General features: G+C 37.6%; 1 long non-coding RNA gene across 3 annotated transcripts in view; it reads left to right on the plus strand.

Moving 5' to 3' along the window:
• Window positions 1-20,408, plus strand: part of LOC135308078 (uncharacterized) — a 269,531-nt gene that overhangs the window by 33,908 nt on the left and 215,215 nt on the right. The window lies entirely within an intron of this gene.

Here is a 20,408-nt window from a genome sequence, read left to right on the forward strand (position 1 = left end):
CAGGAATTTGTGAGGATGGGTGAGGTGAAGGTGCAATTGTCCTTTTCCCACAATTAATCCACCTGTATCAGTACTGACTTCTATTGTCTTCCAATGAGCATCTGCAGTGTCAGCAGGTACCTCTATGATAATGGGTTCAATTTCCAGTGGCTGTGCCTTTGAACTGCTTGCTTTCTTCTGTGTTAAGGTGATTATTGTTGCCATAGCTACCACAGACTGCTATGAAACCTTTGAAGAATGTAACCATATGAAGCCAAGGTGCCCCCATCACATCCTCAATATATACAGAGATTCCAGGAATATTCCCACAGGGTTTCACTAGCCAGTTCCTTCCCCAGGGAAGCATAACCTGGCAAACAAGAGACACATTAACATGGAGAGACCTGGGTGTGTACTTTTCCAAAGATCATTGGAGTTTCCCCTGCTTCCTTTCTCAAGGACACATCGGAAGATCCCACAGAAATCTGCACAGCTGGGTGGTGGACCAGTATTTCCCAGGCACTTAAGTGATGTTCTCTGCTTGTAATAAGCAGTTTGCTTGTGCTGCAGTCAGTGCTGAGCTTAGGGCCATTTTTCTCTGCTTTCTGTTGCAGCTTTGCACCTATCTTCATTGAGGTTTCTTGAGTGACAGTGACAACAGAACCTACTTGGAACACTTGATTTGTCAGTGGGTTGAACATTTTGCTCTAATTCCATTCCTGTGATGTGGGACATAGACACACAACAAAGCAACAGGGGAGGTTGTAAATAAATAAACAGTCCATCTTTGTCCCAGAAAGAAACAAATAACTCTAAACAAACAGAGTAAAAAACAATCCCCCATGTTATCATCTCTGTCTCTATCATTCATTTGATCCAAATCAGCACCTCTCCAGGGGTTCTACCATATGCTTGCAAATGTGCTGAAATTTTGTATTAAAAGCTATCATTCTCTATTGACAAAACCATGTAGTAACATAACAAGAAGTTCATGAATTTGTGAAGCTCAGAAATCATCACAATGTAAGACACTACTGCATCAATATTTATAAGCACTCAAACCACTCTTGCAAGTATGCTTCCACTCTTCTTACTTCAACCACCACTTCCCTGGAGCAAGGCATCTCTTCTGTCTCTTGCATCAATTTCACAAGCTGTAAATAATGGGAATTACCTTCCTTCTCCTTCTCAGTAAAGGTCTTAAAGAGCTACAAAGGCAAAATTTGCATTAATGGAGGCTGTTACTACTATATGAAAATATTAAAAGAAATTGCTTCTTATTTATGTGGGTTCCATTTCATGTCAAAACCCGAAATTTTTGCATCCCACACAATATTGGAAATTATAGCTTTTATATTATATATTTTCCACTGCAGAAGCCATAAACCCTAATTGATTCCTGGCTTCTGTGAATAGTATCAGGTTGGGTAAGTGTAAGAAACAATAAGAGTGTAGTGTAGCTGAGATCAATACAGCTTGCTTCTGAGCTCCACAACCAATCTCTCTACTACATACGCTGATAAATAGACAGCACTGCCCCTCAGCTACACACCATTAGCTGTGCTTTTCCTCAAAGTGTCAGAAAGTAAGTGGTATACCTAGCATTAGATCAAAAACAACAAGAAAGTTTTGTCATTCTGCTGGGGACACTTGGCTGGCATCTGCATTAGTTGCAAATGCTATTAGTACCTCATTTATCTTGATTATTATTCTTCACACAAGTCAGCAGTGGCTTTGCAAGTATTTGTAAAAGCAGCAACAAGATGAATTTTAAATTTCAAATGTTCCACTCTCAAAAAATAAAACAGCTTGAAAGGAGAATAGGTTTACTGCAAACAAAATAAATATACTAAAGTAACAGCACTGAGCTTAAAGTATTATAGTATGACATCAAAATCCTGAACTGTGCTTTCAAAAACCTGGTAAAGAATATTTTTAGATGTTAATCTTTTAAAACTACATTGGCATTTTTCCTACAAAAAAAAGTGGGAGTAAAATAACCAAGTTACTGATACTGTGTTCTTTTTTTAGATTCATGAAATCTTCTCAAGGCATCTAAGGCATAGTCATTAGTTTCACAATGAGATAACTGAAAAGAAATTCAGTTCACCTTCATAAAATAAGAAAAAGAGTTCAAAGATCAGAAATGTAATGGCAAGTCCTTCAAAGGACGCATATACAAGGCTGTATATACCGATAGCTTACTAGAAACTCGGCTTCCCCTCCTTTTCCCATTCCCTCTTTGATCTCAAGCTAAACATCAGAACCCAGCTTTTAAAAAGACTTCAAGTGCCTTTCATATTCTCTCAGCTGCCTGAGGAGCAACAACTCCCGCATCTTACATGAAAGAATTTATTTCCACCTAAAAATAACTTTGGTTTCAAATGCCCCCTGCAAAGAGGTTGAAATAATTTATCCTCAACTCTGTGAAGACAAAAGACAGAAATTGCATGGGTAAGCCTTTACCTACAGCAGGGAAAAAGGCAGAGAAGTCATTACAGATCTGGCTGGAGCAGTAATGGAATATTTCCTGCTTGTCACTTCTGTGAGAAGGAAGCACCGTTCAGATCTGGCAACCTTTGGGCCCTCGCACACAGATCATTAACATTGGCCATGCTGGCTGAGTTGTTATTAGGCATAGTCTAGAAATTCTTACCCTTCAGGTGTTTTCTGGGTTCTCCCCTCCCTTACTTCCTATAAATGCTGAGAGCTCTGGGACTTTTTGCTCATTTAAACTATTAATTTTCTTTCCTTCTCCGCTAACATTGCTCTGGGTCAGGTACATAGCATAAGTTTTGCTTTCAATATTAATATAACAGGCAAGGTCTGGAGGTTCCACTGCTCACAGACAAATTTTTCTTTGCTCATTCTTTTTTGTGTCATGCCACAAGTCGGGATAGAGAACACCTCCAGGAAATATCTACAGGGGATGAACAAACCTCCAAGCCCAAATTCAGATCAATTACCAAGACAAGGTTTGTGACCTCATGTGCAATAGAGCTGCTTTTTGGATTTCAGGACTGTAGATGCATGAGAGATTTCACCACTGATATTTGGCTTGGTAGACCAAGCAAATGCCATCTCTCCAGTTACTTATATATTCCATTACATCAGCGTGTCTGGTGACAACCCCATAAAAAGTCCTGGAATTGCAAATATTACAGAGACTTCAATTGCAGTTTCAGAGGTTTAAGTATGTTTTCCCTCAAAAGGTCTCTTCATTCAGAAATCAATAGGCTTTTGTGCAGAGGCCTGAGTGTCTTGATGCTGTGAAATTTCTTGCTAAGTAGCAAAAAATAAGACAGAACTCATAAGCAGTTACATGATGCAATTTTTAAATATTTAAAACTGAGAGAGATCCAGATTTTGTCATGATTGATGCTGCAAATATGAGGATATGCAAAATGTTTTGACATTTCTAGCTTAAGCCCCATTACACATCCCGTGTGCTTTCTCTCAGAGGTGCATTTTGGCATGAAAGGTTCTCTTCCCAGCCAGCAGCCAGATGGACCACTCCATGAGCCTTCACACTGTAAATAAAGTTTGGCCCTGAAAACACTAATGATTGTAATAGGGACGCTGTTGCAGGAACAGATAATATTTTTTTAAAAAGAGACAAACATTGGTTTTAAGCTGTGATTTTATTAGAGGTTTAGGTTGTCCTTTTACTTGTACATGAAAAATATTTTACATAAACAGTTAATATGGTTTACATGTGCCAGTACCATATTCTATGTCTAGAGACCTGCTAAACTCCTGTCTGTGTAGCAACACAGAGAGCAGGTTCACATGTGAGAAAAAGCTCACTTGTAAACTCACACTAGCTGGCCCTGGCTTGATCTTGGCCTTCTTTTAGCATGAGCCTGAAACATCTGCACTGCTAAAGGAAGCACAAGCTCCAGCCCAAGGCACATCCCAGAGTGGAAAGGAAGCCTTCTAGGCTCTAGATTTTGTGCCAACTGACCTACCTGGCAATTTTGCTAATGTTAGCAGTAGACTATGACTGCTTGTCTAAGACTGAAGAGTAGAACAGGTTGGTACCACAGAGAAGCAGGGGGATTAGGAGAACCTCAGACAGCCTTTAGGTAGCAATATCTTGACCGTGATCCATGTACCTACAGAGATCCAGAAAGTATCAGAAAGAAACACAAAACTGTAACTTTCTTTCCCTCACTGCAAATTAAAGACAATGACTCCAACCCAATCTTAAAATACATTTGAGCCTAACAAGAAAGCTGCCACAAGTACAAAGTGTTTTCATTTATCTGTAGCATTTAAGATTCTTGGATTTTATTACTTTCATCTGTAACAGATATACAGAGAGGACAATGCTAAAACTACTACACAATGTAATTCAGCATAAGTAGCTTGCTGTTAACATATAGCTTTGATATTCAGAAAAAAAATTTCAAAATTCTTATATCTTTTTTTAGCATTTATGAGGAATTTTTAGGAATGCAGGTCCCACATAATGAAAAATATAAATTCTAATAACTTTTCTTAAGTATAGAGAGGCAATCTTTAACAAATGCTCCAAACTCACACTCATTACCAAAACTTCACTATTTTTCTAGTAATTTTTTTGCAACATGACCATAAAAGATGCTTTAAAGTTCCCCATGCTTTAAATACAAGCATTCTTTATTACCAGACAAGAAGTTGTTCAAGAAGGTCTTCATTAGTTACATGCAATATGTTTATGATAGATTCTATGTAGCATGGACATATGCACAGCAGCAAATTGTCTTGATACTGGTGGCTTTGACAATCATTTTGACAACATCAGAAAACTATTTAGAGTACTCAAATGCTCAAATGCTGGTTGTTTTTTTTCTTTTAATTACTTCAGCTTCCCATTTCTTCTAAAAACAATGGGGTGCTTAAAGCATAAACATAGAGGTTTTAGCATTCTTTCACTGCTTTTCAGAACAAAAGTTCTTTCACAGAGTTGTACAGCCAATTTCAGACCTATGAGGAAGCAACTCAATACCACTAAAGCATGATCACATTGGGAGTGGATGAAGATGATCCTTCTAGATGAACACTGGGGATCTTCTGCAAAGATGGTTAGCTTGTGAAAAGTACATCCTTGTTAAGTAGATAACTGTGACATCAGTAGCTGATTTGCCCAGGCCCTCTCCAAAGGAGATCTGTGAGGAAGGACAAGGGGAGGAAATGTCCTCAGCTCAGGCAGCAGGCTACAGTGAGCACAGTCCTTGCTGTGTTTGATCCTTCTTTTTTACAAACCCTCTCTAAGCTATGCTAACCTGGAGCTGAACAGAGAGGCTGTGGCCCTTGCAGAGCCCCAGCACTTCAGCTTTTTGGTATTTGTCAGTTGGTGGACTGTAAGCATTCAGGAGAGTCACAGGGATTGCTGGAAGGGCCAAACTATGATCTACTCAGTAAGAATAGGCAGCTCCTTTCCTACTGGTCCCTCCCCTGTCTCCCTGCCATTCCCATGCCATTATGGTACCAAAAACATGTGATGAGAGAATTCCAAGTCACTGGTGATGGTATCCTGCCAAACTTGAATACCTGAATAATGAACTCTTTTATTAAGAATCCTGTATTCAATATCACAAGAGTGTTTTCTTCATAGCAACTCCTGGATTTTGATGAGAGAATTTGACTGAGTACTTCTGTGTTTGTCATTGGCATTGAATGAAATAACATCCAATTTTGCAAAGAGGTAGCAGTTTCTTCTGAAGCATCATCTTGTATAGGTAATGATGAGTTGGAGCTAAGGACTGGTTTCAAACCAATTTCTGAGGTGTAAAAAGGACACACAAATCATTGTAGGAGAAGTGAAATGAAAAGCAAAGTGATTCTCAGGCATCTAGAGATGCAGTCTAGTGGAGACTTCAAGTGCCAAAGTGACTAAGGCTGCAAACAACCTGTCTCAGGGAAAGAAAGGTCTTTTGGAGTGATGAAAACAAACCTAGAACATGAAACAGTCCTGGAAGTAGACTAAAGAAAATACTCTGACCTAGAAAACACTGAAAGCAGAACTGCATTTTTTTTCTCATTGTAGGCTTGGACAGAACCCAATTTTTTTTATTCTGTCATTTTGAAGTGGGAGGGGGAAAATTGCATGGCAGCAAAAAACAAAGGCTCTTCCGTATTCAGATTTTAAGTTAATTTGGAGAGAAAGTGCTTTCACCTGACAAAACCAATATAGCTGGAGGTCTGGCAGATACAACTGCTATCTTTCCTGGTACTTGAATGTTTCTAAGTGGAACAAACATTCTCTTTTGAGGACTGCAAGTTTACAAACAACATTGGTATATATACAAATCTTCTTTCCAGGCTGCATGGGAGCTCCAGATACTATTAGTACTCGTGGTGTGACAACTTTGCTCTCAAACACTTAAACATTGCCAAATATCCATGAAGACATGGTAGGTACTGGGAGGAGTGATGTAAACATGAACAGAAGTCTCTGGGCTTTATTGCTTGTTATGGCACAAATCAAGTAACTCATAATATTGGGTATTTAGTTTCCCTTCTTCCCATCCCTTACTTTGAAAGACTGCAAGTAATTTAATATTTCATCAACAAACAGCAGTTTTAAAACCACAATTTGATCTACATCCTGAATACATTGCATGTTACTGCAATGGTCTTAGCAAATGAGAAATTTCCTCATGACAAGAAAATTTCGGGAGCTCCTCTGCATACTACAAATTGATCATCTGTCTCTCATTTCTGTGATAACAAGTAATATGACTTAAAGTGGGAGAGGTCGTAACAGCCTCTTTGGGAGCAACTGTGGTATAGTTTCAGGTAATTTTTCTCTCTCCAGAAATCTGTCTTGAGGACTTTGATAATGCTCTGCTTTCTCCTTCTCCTCTTTTAATCTGCCAAGAGAATAGATGGAGCAAATACCTAGGTGTTAGATTATTTTCTTGGATTCTTAAGGGGGGAGAAATCCCTTACCTAAATAATTCACCCTACTAGGTGAATTTTGACAAATCTTTCCCTGCTTCCAAAAAAAATAACAGCTTTTTCCACCTGAAAAGGTTTAACAATTTTGACCTGCCCTAGCAGTGAAAGCTCATGATTTCTGGCATAATTGATCTAGTATCTACCACCTTTTCCTATGAAATTACTGTCTTTGTATAGTGTGAATACTTGGATAATGTGGGTGAAATGTCTGCTTCTGGAACTACAAATTAAATAAGTCCTGGTTTCAGTTGCTAGACAGGGTACAAATACACCTGGTTTTTTATTGAGGGTGGTGCCTTGTAATCATTTCTCAATGTCTGATCTAGAAGCAGTTCTTATTTTCTGCACTATTTCATGGTAGCAAATTTGGACGCATTTTCTCTAGCCACTTAGGAAAATGCCAAAGCTAAGTTAGAAGCCTTACATTGCTACAAGGAGGAAGGTGTGGTGACATAAGAGTAGAAGTGCATCTGGATAAATCTATCACAATTCAGTGAAAAGGAGGGACATGACTGGATATTAAACCCTGTAAAGCAAGGCTGCTGTGATGTTTGCTTTCCAGTTTAGGTGATCAATCTTTAAAGTGGGAAAGCAAGTTCCAAGCATCCCAAAACCATGCTCAGACCAAAGTATTCAATACATCTGACCTAGAAGACAAACACCCCTTGAGAAATGACAGCTTCCAAGAGTGCATTCTTCTCAGAGGACTTTGGTTACTGATCAGTTGAAGTGATGGACTGCCTAACATAGCTGTATTACTGTCTCCAAAACCAACAAGTTCTACTTATTTATTTGCTCTGCACTTCCCTTACACTTAAGAAGATTTCCAGGGCAATATGTGTACGTACAAAGCACAGCAAACAATACAATTATGCAATTGCTAGAGCAGCTTCCTGGGCCACTAGGCCCTGTGGCCCTTGGCAGCTAACTGCAGACATGAACACCAAGAAAATTCCAAACATAAGGCTGAAATTCTCCAAGAACATAATACCTTAAAAAAATCTAGCCTCATTAGTTTATTTTGCATGACATTCAGATGTGTAGGTACAAGTGATTATTTGAAGCCTACATTGTGAGCTGTATGACTTCTAGTTATTATGAATCATCTCTGTGTGTTGTGGCATTTATAAACATACTGTATCTGTCACTTTCAAACTAATACTAATATTTAATAATTGTTTCTGTGCTTGTAGCCCACAGCAAACATTAGGCAGATTGTTTAACCCTCTTTTTTTAGAGCTGTGTAAATCTTATTATCGTGTGTATGCCTTGAACAAAAATAAGTATAGACACCATGGCACAGTCATCATGCAATAGCCAGTTAGAACTGTGATAGCATGACACTGTGTTTCAGTTCTTCTAGATTAAAAGTTTTGAATAAATTGTTGTAAAATCCACTGAAGATCTCTCCAGTGAAATCAAATAGGAAAAAAAAGACAAAGAGAAAATTTCTACTTAGAAAATCATAGAGGGAAAAAAAAAAGGTATCCTATTTTTACAAAAAAAAAAAAAACCAAAAAAACCAACAAAACCACAAAAAAAAAAAAAACCACCAATACTTTGCTTTGTAGATAATCAGCCAGAAACTGGCAACCCTTGGAACTTCTGACTTTAAGCCCCAGGTTGAATTGGAGACAAATGATTGTGTTCAGTAAACAGTCACTATACCTAGGTGAACATCTGCATCCAGTGTGTGCTTGTCCTACTTAAAACTGTCAGTTCTAAAGAAGATAGATGATTAGCCTACCCTGTTTATATTTCACCATTAAAGGCACAAAAGGAATATGCATTAATCACTGACCTGATACAAAGTCTGGCATTGCACCCTGAAAGAGAAAATCATTATTATAATTGGAACTAATGGCTTGTGGCCATGATAACTCATGGCAAGGCACAATATTAATGTCACTTTGTCTGGTGGAAGAATATCTTATGCCCACTTACAATCTGCCACAGTGTCAGCTCAAGTGTCTGTCTTCAGGGCAGATGCACAAAAAAGGCTTTGCTGCCTTCTATCCCTAAAAGAGCAATTTGAAGTTTTTTACCTAATGTCACCTGAAAGTGACAAACCCAAGTACACGCCAGGATTACTCTTGTCAGTGCTTAATCAGGAGCTGGTAATTACATCCATGCATTTATTCCTCTTTTGTACTTTCTTCCAAGTGTGCTAGTAGCAAGAATAAGTAGATGGATGTCTCACCCAAGAAAATGTGCCACAAAGAGCAAAAAGGGAGGAGGAGAATTTTTACTCCTGACACAGAGTTAAGTGTAATGGGTGGTGATGTCTAATAAATAACACTAGCATAACCAAAGAGACAAAACACTGATTATAATCAGAGAAAGGCAATCTTCTGAAAAATTTGGAAGTTGTTAGTGCCTATGGATTGGGGTTTTTTGTTGTTTCCAGAACTTACAGAGTTCCAAAACAGAGATTTTTATAACCCTCAACAGCTATAATTGTTTATTACACCAAGAACTAGAATCTCACCTATCATCTGATCTGGAATCTTTATTGTCAGCTCTTTGAGATAGGAGAGGATGGTGAATGTGGTGTTTATTTTGTAATCTTGAGGGAAGAACTGAGGATGTGAGGAATAATATCTTGATGCCGTAGCAAAAAAGACCATGGAAAAGACCATGGATAGTGATGTTGGGTTTGACCCAATGCCCTTCAAAGCCATGACTTTAAATTCCTCCTACATCAGTTCAGGCTTCATGATGAGAAAACCCAAATCATAATAGTACAGTGCACTTAGCAATAGTGTATGGATGAGTATTTTCCCTAGTGCTGCTTCAACTACTTCAAGCTTCCCCCCTTTTTTTTAACAAATCCTAGAGCCATATCATAGGCCTAAGATTAAGCAATTAATTTAAAATCCACCATTCTACAGGACATTTTTGTAATTAGTTTCAATTCTCAGCACCTTAATTGCACAGTGTGTTTATCATAAACCTAAATTTTTTCTTCAGTTTCTTACATAAACAATATCTAAATGTGGAGTTATACCTGCAAAGATAACAAAAAAGCACAAGATTTCTGAACTGTATCACAATATAGATATTTTTGCACTAATAAAACAACAGTTTAATCTCCAATGTAGCGCCTAATAAACTTTATCAACTTTTACTGATAACAGAATTTAAAAAGAATATTTCAGCTCACAACTTCAAAATCACTAGCTCCTTAATACCACACTGTAAACCAACATTTATATCTCATCATAAATCCCAGCAGTTTTTTTCTTCAAACTTTTCTATTGACACTTTGAAGTCAATGATCTGTGTCTCATCATAATTTAGCATATCATATTCTCCTGCATTCACCCTGATCAATGTCAAATTAATCATTATGATTGGCTTTGATTCACATTTTTCTTTTTTATTTCAAAATACAATGGTAGTATTTCTGTTGTGCCTTGAAAACAAAATTTCCATATCTTCCATCTGGGATGATTTCCAAATTAAATCAATTTTTTCTCCTCCTTGTCTTGTGAAAACAAATCTGTATATGCATTCTATTTGAAACACACATGACCAATTATTCTAATGGGAATTGAGAATTGTATTTAAGATAGTGCAATAATTTAAAACCTCTGTAATCCTATTTCCAAGTGGTGGTCTTCTTTTTGTTTTGTGTTGGTTTTTTGGTTGTTTTTTTTTTTGGTTGTTGGGGGTTTTTTTGTAGTTGTTTTGTTGTTGGTGGTGGTGTTGTTGTTGCTTTGGGGGTTTTTGGGGGGTTTTTTTGTTTGTTTGGTCTTTTTTTGGTTTTTTTGTTTTTGTTTTCTATTTTATCTTAAAAATGAAAGGTCCATCCTAAATTTATTTTCTGGTAGTGAACCAGGACATGCAAAATGTGGTCTCTAACTCAAAAGACATGCTGACTTCAATGAGGCATGGTTTCTTATTTAAAGATTATCCTCTCTAGAAGCTCCTTAGGTTTTAAGCATTCCCAAGTAACACCTCTTCATAGTAGGTGTCCAGCTTATTATTCTTAGCACTTCCTGTTCCCAAGTGCCCTACAAAGAATTTACTTCTAAAACTGGGTCTCCTTGATCTTATACCATTAGTGACTTGAACAGTCATATATGACCCAGGAATATGACCAGGGGCAGTGGGAGAAGAAATTCTGTATATCAAATTCACACAGTAGTCTGAGAAATGACTCTGTAGTCTGCTTAAAGCAGAAATTACAATCGATCTTGTAAATATTTCTCTAGTGTGTAATTCTCTGCTTAGGCAAGTTTTCACTGTGGATCGAATTGTGGTCCACGAGAGGGCATTATTACTAAACAAAAAATAAACCTTAAGAAATTATGATGCTTTGTGAAATAGTAGAGACATGGGGGAAGTTATTGACTATTCTAAAATGAATGCAGGAACAGTCTGTGCTATATTCATTCACCTTCCCAGAGATCATTGTTGGATGACAGCTTTGCTAACAGGGCATTTCTAGGCAGAGGCATGGTCTGCCCTAATAGAGCCATTATGAAAATAAATGGTTCTCTTTATCCCCTCTCGACTGAAATGAAGCTGTATTTTGAGATAGTCTGCAGTGGTACATATGGTCCTCTTCTTGATTTGTTTCAAAGACAAATAACTCTGAGAAGTTCCATTTAAAAAGTAATAAAGATCATACTATCCTTAAATCTAGTGTATGTTAAGCTAGCTGTTCTAAAGAAAAATTATGAGGCAAGTTATTTTTTTTCTGTCCTATTATATAGTTGAATAAATTAGGGTGAAGTCTGATTTTTTAAAAAGCTTGAAAATATCATCATGTTCCTTAGAAGTCTTATTCATTTTCTTAGAATGTGAAAGACAAATAAATTCTGAAAGCTGTGACAGTCCAGTAATGTTTACTTTTGACAGCTGTTTAAGAGTAGTAGAATTGGAGAGAATATTCCTATGGAAAAGTTAAATTCAATAGCACATGCCCACGTGTGTGCACATTTTTTGTCTGTGCTGTCTGGCAAAACCAGCTGTATCTTCTGGGGCTCAAATAGAAACCCTTTAAAATTATGGAAATGCTTAAGAAAAGCCTTTAATAAATATTTAAATCACATAGCTATAAACCAGTCAATTGTTTTCTAGTTGCCTGTTATCCAGCCATGTCCCTTGTCCTGTAGGTGCTGTTCATCCTGCAGCTGCTTTTCAGCCTCAAACCAAGAGAGATGGCAACATAATTTATTTTCATGGCAAAAATGTGTATTTCCTGTTTTGGAGAAAGGGCAGCTGCAGTGGGACCAGTCTAAGAATGCATGCATGTTGTAAGATGTGTATAACCACTCTGCCTTCTAAATGTATTCTGCTGAATGCTGGAGAAATAACAGAGCATAAGTACAGGGGGCTAGTCCTAATGGAAGAGATTATTTAAATAGCCAAAAGCTGTGAAGGATTATCAAGCAGGAATCCTCAAACCCATCATATGTGTCATGTCTTGACACTGGCCCAAAGCCAGGCACCCATGAGAGCTGCTCACTCACCCTCCCCTGCCAGATCTGGGCAGAGGGAAAAGGGAAAAAGTTAACAAAGGGTTCCTGAGTTGAGGTAAGAAGCAGGAAAAAATATTTAAAGGGAAAACAGTCTCAAGGTTGCAAAATGAAATTTTTACTACCAGAATCAGACAAGGATAATGAGAAGTAAAATAAGCCTTTAAGACACCTTTTCCCCCCCAGCCCCTCTCTCCTTCCCACTGACAGCACAGGGAGACAGGGAGTGGGAGTTTGGTCAGTTCATCACCGAGATTTTCTTCCCCTACTCTGGTAGAGGAGTCCTTTCCCTGCTGCACCATGGGAAAGGACATGTCCCACAGCAGACAGTGCTCCATGAACTTCCCAGGTGTGAGTCCACTCTCATGAGCAGCAGTGTTAGCACACCGATTACAGCGTGAGTGCCTCCCACAGGCAAGCAATTCTCCTAAAACTGCTGTGACATGGGTCTGTTTTTCCATGGGGTGCACTCCTCCAAGGACAGACTGCTCCAGCTTGGAAGCAGGAGCCCTCTCCCTTCCACTGGATCACAGCCTCCTCCAGGCATCCACCTCCTCCAGCATGGCCACCTCCCCCATGAGCTGTGGGATCTCTGCATCCCCCAGGGATCCCCATGGCTGGAGGGGCACAGCTGCTTCACCTTGGTCTCACCATGGCCTGCAGAGGAATCTCGGCTCTGGTGCCTGCAGCAGCTCCTGCCCCTCCTTCTCCACTGACCTTGGTGTTACCATGTTGTTTTCCCTCACATGTTCTCACCTCCTCCTCCTCTCTGGCTAGAAGCAAAAACCTGTGTCTTTGTTTTTATTTTCTTCTTAAATATGTCATCACAGAGGCCATGTCTCACTGGCCCGGTTTTCACCAGCAGCATCATCAGAGCCATCAGCCATTGGCTGAGCTGAACAGAGAGGGAAGCTTCCAGCAGCTTCCCACAGGAGCTATCTTTGTGCCCCCCCTGCTTCCAAAAACCAGGCCATGCAAAACCAATACACTATTAAACCTTATTTATTTCATTATTAAACATAGCTTAGATTACTATTTAATTTACTAGTGAATGGAGGGGGGACATAACTGTCAGGAGCAGAGATGAGGTGTTGACATCAGGATGACAAGGATGCCAGTGAATTCTGGGGGAAAAATGTACTGTCACAGATTTGACCAGTACAGTTATGTCAACTTTGAGATGACTTTAAAAGTGACAATTTCACATTTGGTTCCGTTCAGTCACTGGTTAAGTATCTTGACAGGATATGAAAGAAAAGACAGTGATATGCTCTTATGAGAGTACTGTATGGTAAAATGGTCATACCAGCCAGAGTGTAGTTTGAAAAGCTTGTAAAGAGAAGACTGGGTAGGTCAGCAACAAAACTGATGATGCCCTAACCTGCTGATTCCTAAATTATCCTAGATGCAAACAGGCAGCTTTAGGACACTGAATAAGGAACTGCTCTCTCAAATATTATGTTCTCGTAAAACAAAATAATCTTTATGATCTTAAACTTCTAATTTCATGCATGTTCTGGTAATCTCTAGGGTAGAAATTAATGGATTTTACCATTATTATCACAAATCTCTAAACAGTCTTAATGATTTGGCATCCTAATCAAGACATTGATCCATATGTTTAGTAATTCCTGCTCTTCCAATTTACTAAATTATATACAAAGAACGGATACCACATAAACAGAGAAGACAAGTAAATAATTCCCATATAACAGTGTAACATTTTTTAAAGCAATGATTGATGTTGCAATGAGGAGAAGAAAAATCTAATTGGTCATACATATGGAAGGTAATTCAAAACTTGGAAAATTCCTATTTTGTTTATGTGTTTTCCTCTTTCTTTCACCAATACCTTTTTTTTTTTTTTTTAATGTGAGGGAGTGAAAAGAAGATAAAGACCAGAAATACATGCACCAGGATGAGATATCTTAGACAGTTGTTTATAGCAGTTCTGCTATTCCTGGTAACAGAACAATGTTTTCATTTTGGTTCTTCATTTCCTCATTCTGAACAGTTTTGTTTGTTGGGATTTAATGTGACTGATCATTAAACCACCTCTTTATTTTTATAACTGAAATTATTATAGTTAGCTCAGAGTCTGCCCCCTTCTTTGTAGGAATTAAATTCTTTCGTTCAGTCAATTGAACCATATGGTACCAATTGCAAGATACTGTGACTCTTCTTAGAAAGAGGTTTAGTCTCTCAGTCTTTGGGCCTGGAAAATACAGCAATATTCCAATAAGCTTCCTGGGTTACAAATATTCTTAGCAGTGGAAGGAGATAGGTAGCCTGCAAGAGCACTGTCTTTGCTGTTGTATAACAGTACACTGGCACCCTCGTTTGTCACTTGTAACATCTTGATTTTTCAACAGAATAACTCATTAAAACATGTGGAGTGGAAATCACAAATGCTCTAAAATAAGAATATGAATTAGAAGAAAAATTAGCTGAAAGCATTTTGGAGGTGTGTATGAGGAGCCAGAGAAAAGTGTCCAAAATTTTTTAAAATTCAAACGAAAATTACAGAATTGTCATATTAATCTAACATTTTGAGCTGCACCAAAGTATGCAGCTTGAGGAAATGTAACTGAATTTTTTTGGGGCTGTTTAGACATAGTCTAGCTGCTTACTGTGTTTTCTGACTATGAGGAGGAAAAGGGAGGGAGGGAGAATGCCCAATATTGATGGCCATTTAAAACTTCCTCAGTAGATAAAAATTAATGTTCTGGGCTGTAAAAGCTGTCTATAGGATAATAAAAGATTAGCTATGGAAACATAGGAAAACATAGAATTTTCTCTGCATGGTAAACTACATTTTATTGAATCAAGGGATTTGATAAAAGATTTCTGATATTGAGGTGAAAATAAAGCAAATTATTAATCCAGCTGTCCACAGCTAATCTTAATTAAAACTTGAACATTTCTTATATCTGTTTCTTATTTCTTTCACACAGCTCTTCAACAAATGCCATTCTTGTGCTTAGAGTGAAATAAGAAAGATTCAAATAATGTCAAAGACTTTGCCATCACCAAAGATAATGATTTCTTTGCTTAATGGGAGAAATGGAATGAATTGCAAGTAATACAAAACATTATTTCTAATGTCTTTTTTCTCTGCTCTGTGGCATTTATGTAACTGTAATCAGATGTAGTTTCAGCCCTATGGGGCAGAGCTTCAGAACAGGAACTCTTTTAAACCTCAGTTGTCCCTGGAAAGGTCCTCTTTCACAGAAACCTGCTCTATATTTGATGTGTTCCTCAAGGCTTGCAGCTTCATTTACAGGCTGTGGAAAGAAAAAAATAATAAAAAATAGCCAAGCTTGTGGCTGGTGCTTCCAAAATTTCTGTTCAGCCATGCCAGGATTATCAATATCCATCAGTCAGAGTAGATTTTTTTTAATAGCTTTTAAAACACTGCTCAAAATAAAATTTTCAAATAAAATTTAAAAGTTGGAGTGCTTGAAAAATATAATTAATAAAATAACAAAGGAAATCAAACAAGTATGTCATGAAACATATACATGTCTCTAGTTCAAATACTTCATGAAAATGTAATCGTTTTCTAATATGAGAAAATTAAACTGTGGACCATACGACATTTACTATTTTAAAAAGAATTCTTATTCTTTGCCAATTTTTTAAAGAAGGAGAACAAAGAGTTGCCATGTCACTGAACATATACAAGCCTTCTTGCCAGAAACAGAGGGAATTGCTGAAGTTTTCAATACCAGCAGATGACATACCTTTGAAAATAGTAGGCTGATTTTCTAACTGTTATGCTTTCTAAATCTTGACCGTCTATTTTGCCTCACTACAAAATAAAATGCTGTAAATCCACTCGCCTGTTTCAGCATTTCAGGCTCTATGGATGTTTCTCTAGAAGGTTCTAAAGAATAGTGACTGGAGAGAAACCTGTGCAAAAAGAAAACAGATGTCACAAGGTGCAACCATCAAAATGTGGTCAGGGAACAGGTGGCATCTACAAAATCACTTTTTTTGTGGTAGAACACCAAGACCTTCCAGGAATGTCTGTATAGAAAAGCCTGTCTATTTATTAGGGCCTGTTGCAACAGGACAAAGGATAATGGTTTTAAACTAAGAGAGTGTTGATTCAGACTAGATATAAGGAAGAAATATTTTTGCAATGAGGGTGATAAAACAATGGCATAGGTTGCCCAAATAAATGAGAAATGCCCAGTTCCTAGAAGCATTCAAGGTCAGAGTGCATGTGGCTCTGAGCAACCTGATCTATTTGAAGATGGCAGAGGAATTGGACCAGATGAATTTTTAAGGTCCCTTCCAACACAAACTATTCTGTGAATCTGTGATATTAACTAGAAAAAGAAACAATAGCACAGTTCTGTAGTCCCAGATCTATGACACAAACATATGCCCATGGAAAAGGTTAGCTCCTGTTGGTGGCCAATAAATACGTTGGGGTTTTGTCTTAGGAAAAGTGTAAGCAAGGCAGAAGAGGAACAAGGAGTGGAAATCTAGGGGGGTGGGTTTCAAGTGAATAAAAACAGCTCAATTACTGCTTCTCCATCTTTCTCAAACCGCAGGGCAAAAGTTCCTCTTTAGCTTTCAAGATCGACAGAGGCTTTGGGTACTTGACTTGTTCTCGTGAAAAAAAGGGGTGATTTAAGGAGGGTGAGAGATTTGGGAAGCCCAGGATTGAACTCTTGTACTCTTAAGCTGTCAGTTTCACTGAAGAAAACTGAGGAAATATCAGTACTGCCTCAGCAAACCAATTAAGACCCTGAAGTGGGTTGACAAAAGTCCTTAACATATGCAGCCCTTTTAATACACTGTGCATTCATCAGTATATGGGGAGGGATGGAGGAAATGGCAGCAAAATGTCAGCCATAGTAACACCTTCTAGAGCTCTCACTTCTAGGAACAGCTAAAAATGGAGGAGTCTGGGAAACAGCAATAGTGATGAAAAGGCTTTGAGTGAAAACTTCTAACATACTGTAACATTTTAATGCAACTATAAGCAGAAAATAACATTTTTCTCACTCACCAAAGTAACACCTCTCTTTGTCAATGGAATAGTTGATACATCAGTTAAAATAAAATGTAAATTGAATTTTCCATCTGGCCACTCTTACACCCAATAATTCAAGCCAAATAATGTGTTGCCTTTAAGGAAATCATTCTACTAAACAAAACTGTACACCCTAACTATTTTTTCTTTTTCTCATAGCTCAGCTTAAAACTTAAGAAAATTATTAACCTTATGGAACAAAGCTGAAGGCAACTCTGTTTTTAGCCAAACTTTTTTCCACCTTTGTTTTAGACTCCCTGTGAAAGTAATATGGTTATTTTCTTCCCAGTCTAGGCAGTGACTGGAAATTAAATCAAATAAATTTGAATATGTCTTTTTAGACAAAGTCATTATTCTTTCATTTAGATAACACCATTGTAATCCAATTGTAAAATGATTCTTGAGTTAAATAAATTAATGCAAACTTAACATCATCTTTCACCAGGTTTTTCTTGTTTTTCTTGTTTGGTTGGTTTAGGGTTTTTTCTTTTTCATTAGTGGTTTGTGGGTTTTTGTTGGGTTTTTGTGGGTTTTTTGGTAAGCACCTAGTATTTTTAAATTTGATAAATTCCACATCAATTTTCCTGTATTCTTGTCACTCTTACTTGGGTAGTGAAATTTTATCCTACTACATTTTGATGGACAAGGCAATCCACTTTGTTGGCTAACCCTGATATCAAAGTGACAGAAGATTCTGCAGTCTAACACCTGGAGAAATTTTCATTACTTTTACAAGATTTAGATAACACTTCCATTAACAATGCTTAGATCAGTGTTTCAAAACATACAGTTCTAAAACTTGCCTTTGGCTCCTATGTGTATTTTTAAAGATAAACACTTCAGATGAATAAACATAATGTGAACAAGAGCTTACCTTTTAGAGGAGGCACTTTTGGTGCCTAAACAAGACATTTGTTAATGGTGCATCAATAACAATTTTCATTTTGTTCATTTTACAGGAAGTATTTATTTTGTACTCAGGTGAAGGGATTTTATTTCTGAAAAAAAACCTCTCCCCAAACCAGACAAACAAACCTACACAGACAAAATGTCAGCTTAAAGTTAAAAAAAAAGCAGAAATTATTTTTGCACTTTCACTTCATAAGTGATTTGGAAAATGTTATGTCATTTTTTAAAAGGCGTGGCTAAGAAAGAAATTATACTGGAAATATAATGTGACATACCTTGCTGAGGTGCAAAAACCAAGAAAAATAAACTGAGATTAAATGATGTCATTGATTAAACAGATGTCTTAGTGGTCTTCAAGATTTCTCTGAACTGTGGGGATTGTTACAGGAAAAGAGAGAGGGATTGGAATTTCTGATTTTCTATAATTTAACACACCTAAAGGAGCAAAAAGAGTTAAAACACAACACAGCCTTATATTTGCTTACCTACCGCTCTTCTCAACACTACTTTGTAGTGATCCTCAGCAAAGATCATATATGACACCAGGGAAGAATACAGCAATACACAGTCTTTCATTGGATTATATGTCTCAATTACTATAAATATATTACAGAATGTGTATTACTGTAAATCAGACTGGGGGAAGAAGGTGTGAAGTGAAAGTGGAGGCAAGAGAAGGGTACAACAAGGTACCAGTCATCCAGCTATTTCCCTTTCAGAAAAATGTGCTAACTGTAATGTGCTACATTGTATTCTTTCTTCAGATATCTGACTTTTCTTCATTAAGTGTGGGTGTAATGAGTCCTCATATGCTCAATAAAATGTTTATCTGTCCTGAGCAGGGAATTGATAAACAGTCCAACTAACAAAGCCCACCTAATTTTATTTATTGTTTTATTTCGGAACAGAATATACTGCTGCAGAAAAAAAAATCACATGCTAGACACCTCCAGTGATTTAACAAATTTTGCCCCAGGCAATCATGCCTAATATTCTGATAAACTATTTATAACTCATTTATGTAATGATATGGAGGCAACACGGGGGTTGCTAAACTTTCAGTGTGAAGAGAAAAGGAAAGGTTGACTGTTATGTCAGTCTGCTAGAGATAAAGTTGTGAAAAACATCCAACTGGGCAACTATTGTTGCAAATACTAAGTAATTAGGCTCATTCTGCTGAGTTCCCAGGTGAGAAGATATGGAATCTCAAGTCCAAAAATCACTGATTATATTGACTTCCAGTAGTGGTAGCAGTATTAGCAGACAGATGAAAACTCCCTGTATCTGATATGAAATCAGCGCTAACATCTCCGACTATTCAAAGGAATAGCTTGTTCACAGGAAATATCCCATTCTTCCTCAGCTCACCCCTTTTTGGCACAGGGATGACGACGATATTCAAACATGAATTTTTAGCACCATTTTAAGTTTTGCACCTTTCCATACCAACTGAGTATAAATATACCATGAATTTCAGCAGTCTTCCTAACATGAAGTATCTCTAGTAAGTCACAGTATTGAAATTTTCATAAAATTGAATATTACACTAGTCACCAAAAAGCCCTTGATTTTCTCTACTGGAACACCAACTAGCACACAGCAGCTTTTGAGATGAAAAATATGGATTGCTAGAGTGTAACCTTGGAACAAAAGGACTGCACAATAACCTGCACAACATGTTGTTGCGGTGGGACTGTGCCTTCACTTGATTCAGCAAGTCTTAGTGTTACAGATCTGGCTGAATATTGCTTCAGGGCTTCTCCCCTAACTCAGAAGTTGTTGCCCATTTTCTCCTGGGAAAAATCTGCCTTTCTGCCTCTGAAGGTTACCCACCTACCCTCCCTCTGCTCCTTACTGAAGACCTTCAGTTCATTTGTATTGCAGTCTCTATCTTGCCATCTTTCGCTTTCTCTTTAGAGAGCAGAATAAAGTTAGCAGAAATCGGGTTTCTGCTTCAACATATTTGGTTGTTTTCGTGAGGAGACCTATTTTCTCTCTAGGAGAGCTCCACCTGGCTCATTCAGCAAATGGAATGAAGCAAA

Source organism: Passer domesticus, chromosome 1 (assembly GCF_036417665.1).
Source record: "Passer domesticus isolate bPasDom1 chromosome 1, bPasDom1.hap1, whole genome shotgun sequence".
Taxonomy (NCBI): domain Eukaryota; kingdom Metazoa; phylum Chordata; class Aves; order Passeriformes; family Passeridae; genus Passer; species Passer domesticus.